Source organism: Pseudochaenichthys georgianus, chromosome 24 (assembly GCF_902827115.2).
Source record: "Pseudochaenichthys georgianus chromosome 24, fPseGeo1.2, whole genome shotgun sequence".
NCBI classification, from domain to species: domain Eukaryota; kingdom Metazoa; phylum Chordata; class Actinopteri; order Perciformes; family Channichthyidae; genus Pseudochaenichthys; species Pseudochaenichthys georgianus.
In genome coordinates this window covers 17938880-17950211 of record NC_047526.1, presented here as the reverse complement: position 1 = coordinate 17950211, position 11332 = coordinate 17938880, and the positions used below count along the sequence as shown (strand labels likewise).

General features: G+C 40.5%; 1 protein-coding gene across 9 annotated transcripts in view; it reads left to right on the top strand.

Moving 5' to 3' along the window:
* Positions 1-2352: 2352 nt before the first annotated feature.
* The window catches only part of epb41l2 (erythrocyte membrane protein band 4.1 like 2), a 62346-nt gene continuing 53366 nt past the window's right edge, over positions 2353-11332 (top strand). For 4 of the 9 annotated variants that reach the window (XM_034075762.2, XM_034075761.2, XM_034075766.2 and 1 more), the window contains exon 1: positions 2361-2507. The gene's annotated coding sequence lies outside the window, so the exon portion shown is untranslated. Of the gene's footprint in view, positions 2508-11332 lie in introns of all 9 variants that reach the window. The other 5 variants (XM_034075770.2, XM_034075758.2, XM_034075767.1 and 2 more) reach the window with 4 other exon arrangements.

Sequence of the window (11332 nt, the reverse complement as noted above, 5' to 3'; positions counted from 1 at the left end):
TAAGGGCATGAACAATCGGCCTATATGGTCGTTCTTTGTATGAGGACAGGCTGAAATATGAATAAAAACATGATTGTTTTTGGTACCCTCACTGTAGAGCAATATTACCTTATAATCTTCAAATATAATTCAACAATCTCTAAAATCTCATATCAAATAGCCCAGGCGGATAATACGTTTCTATTTATATTGCAATCACAAATAATTCAATAAATTTCAATCTCTGAAAGACTTCTACAAAATCCAATAACTCATTTTTGGCTGCAATCAACATAGCAAAAAGAGTGCAGATCACCTAGTTTAAGCATAACTTGATATGATCGTTTTTGGAACAATGCAGGGTAAGGGCTGAATTCTTGTGCTGTTCTCTGGTCAGGGTGAGAGAATGACTGAGCAATATCCTCTGATCAGGGCCCAGAGTTGGCAGGACTGCAGCTGGTCCAGTGGGCAATGTTTCGCTGTCCAGATGGCTGTGTCAGGGTAATTCCCCTCAGAAGGGCTGGCCACTAATCCTCCAGAGAATCTGTACTGGCTTGATCTCATGCCTGCATGGGAACCCGCACGGCCAGCCTATACTGAAGAACGCTGATAGCCAAGCCTGTTTAGCTTATCGACACTAGCACAATCTGTTGGTTAAAGTAAAGACACTCGGCGTTAAGAATAAGGCAACTGTTGAGAGGTTACTGTAGGGAAAAGCAGGAGGCGGAGAGACACGCTTTAGCGGAGAAGGGAGAGATCTTAGATCAGGCTGATTAGGTGATGAGCCAAGACTTATTCTCAGAGTGGGAACTATTTCTGCAGTATGGGACCTTTGACTATCAGGTACACCTTTCTGATTTCATGGCTTGTTTTGTATGATATTAAATATTAGGAAAAACATGCAGAAGCTCTGTGGACCTCATATTTCTGTCAGTACTGTCTTTGTTGTGACTACATGTTATAGCTTGTGAATAGAAGAGAAGAATAGTAGAATAAAAACAGTTGGAAATGGTATACCCATATACTCATTGATGAAAGTTAAGTTCATGTGGTTTTGAGTCACAAAAAACATACAGGTTGGAAAATATAAGCCACTTATTGATCAGAATTTTTAGCATTTATTCAGTTCTCTTTATCCTGCTTTGGAGATGCCACATTTATCAGCATTAATCATTTGATATTATTCTCTAGGCAGGCACCATGTGTTGATCTTATCATGATCCAAAGTGAGACTGATAAAAGGTCAAGCTGTTCTCCGCGTGTCCTCCTCAGCAGCTTGCAATTCAATTTAAGGACTGGTGAGGTCAAAGGGTCGAAGACTTCAGAAACAGACGGAGGAGACCTTAATTCACTTAGCCATGCATTATTTCTGTGATTAAATGTTCTAGCGTGGGTGTGTTTCCTTTAACTCCCCCTACAACAGCCAGTAAAATGTATTTCATCAATATAATGTTATTAGATAAGTCTATATGTTGATCTCTCATTACTTAAGTTTGGTTATAAAACAGATTTAGAGAAAGCAACCTTAGCATACTTAAAATAAACATGTTGATAGACCAATGGTTGAAAGAAATATCTGATTGTCTGTTCTGCTTGTCTCCATTTTTCTATGTTTGTGTGTCTCTACTGGCCTCTCTGCTGGACACTACTAATGGTGAGTCCACTGAAATAAGCCTTTTGTGTGAATAATGTGATTCTTTCTACTTACAAATTATCCTTTTCTTTCATGATTTTATTTTCACTCACTCAACGTTCTCTTGTAGTTGATTGTGTTATTGTATACATTGATGTTGTTCTTAGTGGTTGTTTACTCCTCCTGTGCATGTCAAATCTCCACGCTCCCTTACGCTATAAGCTTATTACTTGAGCTTCCCTAATCTGGGTGTGGGTATATACAGTATGCAATACGTGTGTGTGTGTGTGTGTGTGTGTGTGTGTGTGTGTGTGTGTGTGTGTGTGTGTGTGTGTGTGTGTGTGTGTGTGTGTGTGTGCGCCATTTAAGTGCCTTAAGTTATACAATGACTAATGTGTCCGTTGTGTGTAAGTAAACCCTCAACTTGTTATTTTAAATAATACAAATATGACCAGCTCTTGAGATCACACATTTTCTATTCTAATTTTGGGCCTTAAAATGTAAAACAAATAAAAACATTCAACCTCACTATAGTGCAGTGCTGCTATTCGTCCTCTAGAGGGGGCTGTCCCGCCACGCTAGTACTGCCACATCTGCATCAAACCTCCCTCCAAATCAAATGGACAGCGATGGCGACCAATCACATCTTAGATTCTAATACCGTGGCCACTCTGAGCCAATGAGAGACCGCTAAAATATATTTTTCACTGTAAGGGGCGGGTCTTGGGGATGATGGACACGTCTGCTTTGAGCCCAAGCCAGATTTTCGGTGGGGACTGTAGTGGAGATTTTTGCAGGCTGAGATAGTGGGACGTACGTTATTTTTTGGAGGAGAACAGAGTGAGAGGCCACGTTTGGAAAAGTTCTCAACACGCATCGTTGAAAAATACAACAGGTAACGTTCAATTTGACCACCTTTTTTAAATCACGTGATATATACATCAGCAACCGCGGCTGCTTTAATGCTGGTCGGGTATTTAAAGGGGTTACATGTCTATTTAGTTGCATTTAATAGGACTAGCTGCTCAACCTGTACCCACAAACACATTACCCAAAGCAGTTTTTTGAAAATGGTCAAGCAAACGGCATGTTTGCCAATCAAATCCGTTATCTGGAGTCGCAGTCATACCTCCGATATAATGTTCTTCATGGCGCCTATCTTCCTCCACATTACCCCATCACCTAAACTACTTTCATGTGCCGCGCCGTATAACGCTCAGATGGTTTTTATGTGGGTAGCATTAAAGATTGCGTGGAAACCCTTAGTACAAAACCAGCGTAAATGGCATGTTTAAAAGTCATTTTGAAAATGAATAGACCTCGTTACGTTGCTAGTGATGCCTGTATTTCCTGGTGTAGGTGAATCCCTCCGCTATGTTACGTTACCGTTGGCGGTAATGATGCTAAACGTTTGAAGACTATTCAAACATCCGTCCCTTCCGTTTTTCTGGGATAAAGACACACATGTGTTGAGAATGACGACATTATTTGATTTAAAGCCGTTTTATCGACTGTGTTCGTCGTGTTCCCTTGTGTTTAAACGGTGTTTCCGCCAGTAGTAAAGTTAGTATCACGGGAACACGTTGTTTTATGGTTTAACTGTTTTCCAAGGAATCATTCTGGAAAGTGGTTCTCTCAGATGTCTGGGAAATGCAGTCTGGTTTGTTTTCGGGATTTAAATATGTTTTAGTCCCATGTGGGGCTGTGGCAACCAAGGCATTCTTGAATTTCAAAAAAGAACATTAATCTAAATGATGGTTGTGTAAATATTCTTGTTATATTATTAATATCCATTCTCAATGAGTTTTTTATGTATTTAAAAGTTAAGGCCATGACAACCCATACCAACTTATCAGAGCCAAAACTGAGGTGGTTGTTACTTTTTGCTTGACAAAAATCCATAAAAGATAATAATCAATTTATTCACATATGAACACAGAAAAGGGATCCTTTTTTGTTTAATTTTTAAGTGAACATTTTCGACCACCATTGACCATTTAAACTGTTGTCCAAACTCATGTGAAGAAAGAGATGTAAAGCATACCATGCTTGGTACATTCCTTTTGAAAATTATTGATTTTATTGGCTTAAAATGGATTTTTGAACCTTCTAAAGTTTTAGTATTGTTGGATCTGCCTTACCACATTTTCTCCAGAATGTTCATCTCATGCTTTTAATACTATTTGAACTTTGTGTGCATTCAGAATTTAACATGTGCGTGGATTTCCCAGACAGAGCCTTTAGAAGTCATACTTTGTCTGACAGATGGCAAAGGTTCAAATAGTTCACAGGCTGATATGCAAACTGACAAACATACTGGACTGAGCTGAGATTGTGCTGCTGACGTGGAACTTGGCTAACACATCTGTTACATCCTAAAATTCAATTTTGCTGAACATAATCAATGTCTGTGTTGTGCCACAGATTTAATCCAAATGTACTACTAAAGCCATTTGTCTTCTTATTATGCATACATACAACTTGATGAACTAGCTGGGTGCTATTTGCAATTCAGAGTTGAATGTGTCTAGTGCCACCCACTTTTAGTTTTTTTTCGTCTGGGAAAGGAAGATGGTTAGATAGAAATGGAGGACTTCAGGGCAGGGACAATGTCATGGACATGTGGTGCATGTGGGACTTCAGAATCAGATATGGTCATGGTTTATTTTATGTCATTGTAACCAATGCATTGGAGGCTTCCCAAAAATAATTAGCGCAAAACAAACACCTGGTCCCATTTGTCATCAATTGGCAAAGTACATAACCTCTGTTTACCTTTGCATTATCACATATTCTGATGTGATGGAAATACACTACACAACAGGACATTTTCCCTACATATGTTTACGCATGTGTGTTTTTTTATATATGACAAGACTATAATCTGTATGCAAAAACCCCATACCATCTAAAGCTCTCTAAGAGCTGGGGGGAAGTGTGTAGGATTGAACAAGTTACATAACAGTCATCATCCACTAAGCTTACCAGTGACTGTACATTGACGACAAAATGAGTATACCCACCGGTTTACTTTTAATGGACCAATCACTTGGTTTGGTAAACTATAAGGGAAATCCAGCAGTGAATGCTGTTGTGTTTTTCCTGCCAGGCCCTCTCTCTGTGTAGTTTTTATCTATAGTGTCATCATCAGTACCATCATGTTTATTCTCAGACTCTCAGGATGAGTAGAACAGTGGCAGCTCTGTCAAAGCCACTAATGAGAAGCCCTAATTGGGTGTTCTGGTTAGAGTATCCGCTCATTAAAGCTGGATGGAACTAACTCTGTGTTAGCCAGAATGAATGCATGAATCTGTTTAAAAAAACTTAATATGACCATTGTTCATTTCCAGTCATATTTGGATCTGAGTTATTTCCTGTGATATGGTTCTTTCCAATTTCACAAAACTGGGGTGCTCTAGCAATGGAAATTAAAGTCTTTATAATTGATCAAAACCCTGTGACAATGTGGCAGTGGTACCAGGTGATACTTTGGACCTTAAACAAGTGTATTAATAGCTAAGAATAGTCTTCCCTAGGTGTTGTGCTTCAACTGTGATGAAAAAACACAAATCTGTCACTTCCCCCTAAGGGGAAAGTAAAAGTAAATCATGCTTCTTTTATTTTCCTTTTTCATATTTTGTGCAGGTGCAGTACTCCATTTGTACCTTTCTGTCTATCTCACCTTTTGGGAGTTTAAAGGACAGGTTGGTGATTCACAAGGCAACACACAAATGAAAGTAGAGGAGTGCCACAAGCAGAAAGGACGGAAAACACATACAAGCATGGAGGAAGCGAGTGAGAGTCGTACACAAGGGGGGGAAAAGAGAGGCTGAGTGAGAGCGACGGAGAGAGTGAGAGATATTGCTTAACCATTCGGAAAGGCTATGGGAACATCCCTGAGTGTGTGTTTGTGTGTGACCCTGTCGGTTCAACAGGAGCATAACACGTCACATCAACTCAGGCACACACAGATAGCCCTACTGTCCCACATTGGGCGAAGAGTACTGGAAAGAAACATACAAACAAACAAACATCTCTCAAATGTTTCTTTCTGAGTAAGATTTCCAGTTGTGTAGATTAGCAGAATGTATCCCCATGTTCTCCTCTATTAAGGCGGTTTTAATTCTATAATCACAATACAACACGCTCCTCTCCTCCATGATTGTCGCCACAACATCAGTCACAACAATGACTAAAGGTGGACATATTCTACAGTGTAGCAGTGGGCCGTGACCGGCGGGTGTAAGCCTAGAGCTTTCAGGGTTCTGCGAGTCCAGCGGGCGCCACAGGACTCGAATTCACGCAGAGAAGATCAGAGGGGCGCGCATGAATGGAAACTGTAATGCAATGTTCAGCTTATTACCGCTAGAGAGACAGTGGGGAGAAGGAGAGCAGGGGGAGAGGGTAAGGTGGGGTGAGTGAAAGGAGGTTAGAGATGAAGAGGACGTGGGTGATGGAGGGGAGGGATGTAAGAGGGTCAGCTAAATGTCAAAAAAACTGAAATGTCGAAACAAGAGGTAGTGAACACTGTATTCAAAGATCCTTTAAGTGAGGAATTAGAATTGTGTTGAAGCAACAAGCGAAAGTCTTTTCTGGAAGACTAAAAGTCATATTGTTGTTGTTTAAAGGGTCTATTAGAGAAGAATAGAAACCCCTTGAGTTGAAAGGTAAAATGTTACACAAGAGAGGGATAAAGAGAGCGCACACTGCTTTCCCCCAGCAAGTGCCCAGCTCTGAAAGAAGCGATAGAATAAAAAAACAAGGGAGAGAGCGTGGGCCTGTGGCTTTGGCAGGGGGCCAGAGGTGGTTAGAAACAGATTAATCAGCATAGGCTCACATTCTCACACAGAGGCTGAACAGAGCAGGACGAGCCTTCATCTTTGAATGCCACTTCTTTGGGAGGAACAAGAGGCAATGTTTGCTAATGTATTATATTTTATAATACTCATGTCTGATCCCACTCAGTCTTTGTACTGTGAAGTAGTGTCAAATCTCTAGCTTTGATAAAGAAAACATTGAAGCCTTCTTTGATACCACAGGAACAACTTGACACAACAATGTGGGCAAAACTTTTTTGGGGGGGGCGGAGAATGAGTATTGAAACCAGAACCAATATGTTTTGAAAAATATGTACGTTTGCAAATATTTGCAAGTTCAGAAGATCAAGATATTCCTCTCAATGTGATAAACAAAACTACTTCTCCTAGCAACATCAACCTTCCCTAGAAATCCAAATCTATACAACAATGGAAAAGAGCACCAAAAATGGGCCTACATAATTATGTCAAAAATAAAGGAATACACATTGTATACTCCAAAAAAACATCTTAAAAGCCAACACCAAAGGGTCCAACTTACTGTTTTCATTATTTATGAATCATTTAGTCTAGATAAATGATAGCAAATAGAGACAATTCTCCATTATAAAGTCACTGTGTTGGAATCATTCATTTAGCCAGGGCTCGACATTATAAATGGCCCGGAAGCACTATTTAGACACCCCGGGCCAGCATAACGTACTTTCCACTTGCCCGCTCGGGCCACTAACAATATTGTTTTAAAAAAAATGTTTCCTGTGGTATTGGTATTTTGACTTGCAATTTTGTTAAATTGTTTTGTTTATTAACGTTACAACATAGCGTTTCGTGAGTCGCTTGTCGTTGTTGGGAGAAAAGCAAACAGCTGTTTGCTGCGGAGTGCAGCGCGAGCAGGCTCCCGTGAGCGGGAGCGCGCTCCTTCACTACAGACTATCTCGCGCCACCTAACCATTCGCAAAAATGTTTTTAATACCAGCGGTAACTGGCCAAGCGCCGTGCAAAAAACAATCTTCAAATAAAAAAAAGTCACCGGAGGAGTTAAAGCCTGTGGAGAAATCCCATTGCTTTTTGTCGAGGGAACCAGCAGCTTACTTCCTGGTTTTAGGACCCGTCACTGGCTGCACCTCTCTATATGATGCCAATATAAACAAGGTCTTCTGTCGGCTCTGTACTGTACATCAATTCCGACCTATGCTGACAAGTAAGTGAAGAGTAGACAATATAAAGGTATTGGCTATAGGGAAATGTCCCAGCAGTTTAGGATAATTAAGGATCTAATCTAATCTATAGCCATTACATTTCTAACTCCTAATGACAGGAAGGCAGAAAGCGCATTATACAAATAATAATACTCATAATAGCAGCATTTTTTTAACAATGACCACAATATCATTATTTTAATAAACCAAATATGAACAATTGAGGAAAATGAGGAAGAACTGATTGTTCAAATGTTGTAGTACAAGTAGTAATGTAGCTGGTGCATAAATTATTGCAACAAATGTGTTAATTTTCTTCATTATTAGTCGATTTTTTTGGACGAATGCTCCGGGCCAGTGGTTACAATGGTGGGGCCAGTGATAATACAATTCCACCGGCCCGGAAGGACAGTGGCTTTTTACCCTTAATGGCTACCCCTGATTTAGCGTTTCATTAATTTGAACCATTAAGTTACCGTATTCATTATGTGTCAACCATTCATTGGAGTGTCACAATAACAGGGGAAGGCTTGAGAGGAGAAGAAGTGAGGAGCACAGAGGAGGGGGGATACCAGGGCAAAGAGGAAGGGATGAGGGGAGGAAACGGAAGTGAGAGGAGAGGAGTGTCTGGGGATTACGAGGGTGAGAGGGAGTGCAGAGCAACTAACTTCTTCTCATTAGTAGCCTTTGAGAGACTCAGACGTTTGGAAAAATACCTTGGAAAGGGTGTAAAGTACCCTGTGAACTTTGTGTTTGTTTGTTGAGGGGGGGTGGCAGATTTAGGGTCAATAGACGGTGTTTCCCACAGCTCGAAACTGAGAATAACTATCAAGTTACCCCAGTTGGAAAACAAGGAGAGGGGGTGGGACATGTGTGGGGAAACCTCCAAAACATATGTGAATTGTACTTGTTCAGATTGATAATAAACATGACTTTACGGATGTTTTCCACTCTGTCACTTCCTGTCTTTATTTTGACCGGTTCTTTGTGATAAACACACAGATACCGAGACGTATGTAGGGCTAAAAATGAGAACTGGAGATAGAGAGAAGGATTAACCGAGTGAAACAGGAGAAGGGGTTTGAAGTTGCCCCCTTTGCCGCACTTCCTGTTTCCTGGTTTTGGGTCAGAGGTTGGCGGTCTGGGATTAGCTGATACTGGGGGTTTAAATAATCTGTCTGGTCCTGTATTGACCTAATGGGAAGAGCCAGTTGCTGCAACATATTTCACTTGGTGACGTGTGAGTGTGCGTCTGGACTTTAGAGTCCTCTCCTCACGGCAATTGGGAAAACAGGATGATGTCCTAGAAACGAGGACATCTCACTGCATTCACAAGGGGGCTGTCTAATTTTAGAGTTGAGGGTCAAGGGTAGTATTTAGAAAATTAATGTCAGGCAGTTCTGCGTGTGGAGGGCTTTAATTGTCTTTAAAGAGCAAGTGCTGCTGACTATGCTTAATGCTTGTTGCAGTGTATCCACTGTTACGAACGGCGGGATATCTCTCCCAGCTTAGACGCGGTTTGATTGGCTACGGCTTCAGCTGTCAGATTTTGGGAAACGGGATTTGATTGGCTGGCGCTGGCTACTCCGGCATCTCAGGCGACAGAAGTTGAACATTGTTCAACTTCTGTCGCCTGAGACGGACCGCTCTGCTACCCACAATTCAGTTCGGCGAAAAAGCGCGGCTACGTGACGTCACCCCATTGAAAGTGAATGGGCAGATTGGAGCTTTCAACGCTTTCGACGCTGTCGACGCTGTAGTGTAGACGGGCCGTTACTGATATTAGGCTGGATCAGTGTTTCCGCCAGACCAGGGCTGAGAGGGCGTCCACCCCGAGAGCGTGCGTGACGTCACGTCTTGTCACGTGACTTGAATTTTGGATTGAGCCGCCCCTTATAGATACTAGCACCCCCCGTCAAGGCTCGCCGGCAGTACACTTTCCATCACAGGAACACGCTTTTCTGGCATCGAAAATAATCCCACCAGACTCCTTTGTCCCTCCAACAGAGGGATGTCCTTGTCCTTTTTCGTCATTTCAAGCGATTAAAAACTCTCAATCTTCTCTCGAATTATTTATTTTTTTGGACGGCAAGACAAACGCTGGACTGGATGATGAAGGTAAACATGATATCAAGATACCATGCGTAGACCAATTTTAAATTAAACCCATCTGCGCCAGAGCTAGGGTTAAGTGACATGGAGAAAATACATTTCTTAAATATTTGTAACCAAATTCTTGATATTGATATTGTGAAGAACTTTAAGGGTTGACTATTGGTACTTATTAACCCTAACATTCACACAATGAGATGTTGATCAATCAATCAATCAATCAATCAATCAATCAATCAATCAATCAATCAATCAATCAATCAATCAATCAATGTTTATTTATATAGCCCAATATCACAAATGTTACATTTGTCTCAGTGGTCTTCACAGTGTGTACAGAATATCAGTATGACAATGTTGATGATGTATAATCATCAGTAATGTTGATTTAAGTGGCTAAATGAAAACAATAGAATAGTTTTAACTGTTTTCTTGGTTCAGAAAAGTACATCACTTTACTATAATGAAGCCTTTAAGACGGGGGTCTCCAACCTTTCTTCATCTGAGAGCTACTTTGAAAAAATGAAAGTGGCCAAGAGCTACTTGCATCACATCGCTTACATTTATTCACATGGCACTCATCAGTTGAATTAAGCTATACTTTTGTATACGTGTGAAATTGCAATCATAAATCTTAACTTCACACCAAGGTCCAAGAAAACGAAAATGTATCACATATTATTATGGCCCACATATTAAGTACATCACTGAGAATTCACATAAATGTGCTTAATCTCCACTTTACAAGCTATGGCACTTATGGTAAAATAAGTGCATTCACTCTTTTTTACAGTTAGTGAGATGAATGGCGCTGCATGGAGTCCACCATAGGTGTATGCTGAAGTGTAACTACTTAGGTTCACTCTAATAGTCGTTTAAATGTTCAGTCGGTCTTGTTCTGTATTTAGATTTCATGACATTCATGTCAGAAAAAGCTGCTTCAAAAAGGTCTATAGAACAGAACCAAATAAAGCAGACTGCAGTGCAGTGCTGCTTGGTGAATGTTCTCATCGTTTTCTGGGTCTACAAGGCTCCAGAAATGTTGTGAGTTTTGCTGAGACTTAAGCTGAACATGATTTTGGAGATTTATAACCTCCATCTCCACAGGATTCACACTGAACAGTTCAGCCATCTTCTTCTTCCTTTCTTCCTTCTTCTTCTTCTTCTTCTTCTCTTCTTCTTCTTCTTCTTCTTCTTCTTCTTCTTCTTCTCTTCTCTTCTTCTTCTTTCTTCTTCTTCTTCTTCTTCTTCTTCTTCTTCTCTTCTTCTTCTTCTTCTTCTTCTTCTTCTTCTTCTTCTTCTTCTTCGTCTTCTTCTTCTTCTTCTTCTTCTTCTTCTTCGTCTTGACATTAAATTATAAACCATAATAAATCAATTGTATAGGTCTAGCCTCCCTATATCTGTGTGTGAAATTGCTCCATCCTCAAAAACAAAAAACTAATACTTCTGCAGTCTAGTTGCAGCTTAGCAACGGTCTTCTGTTAAAAAAGGGAGTATTTACAACAGCATTATAAAAACAAAAATAGTGCATGTGGGTGCACACTTATTCTCTGTCTTACTGTTACATAAATCCAATGAATGTATGAGATTAA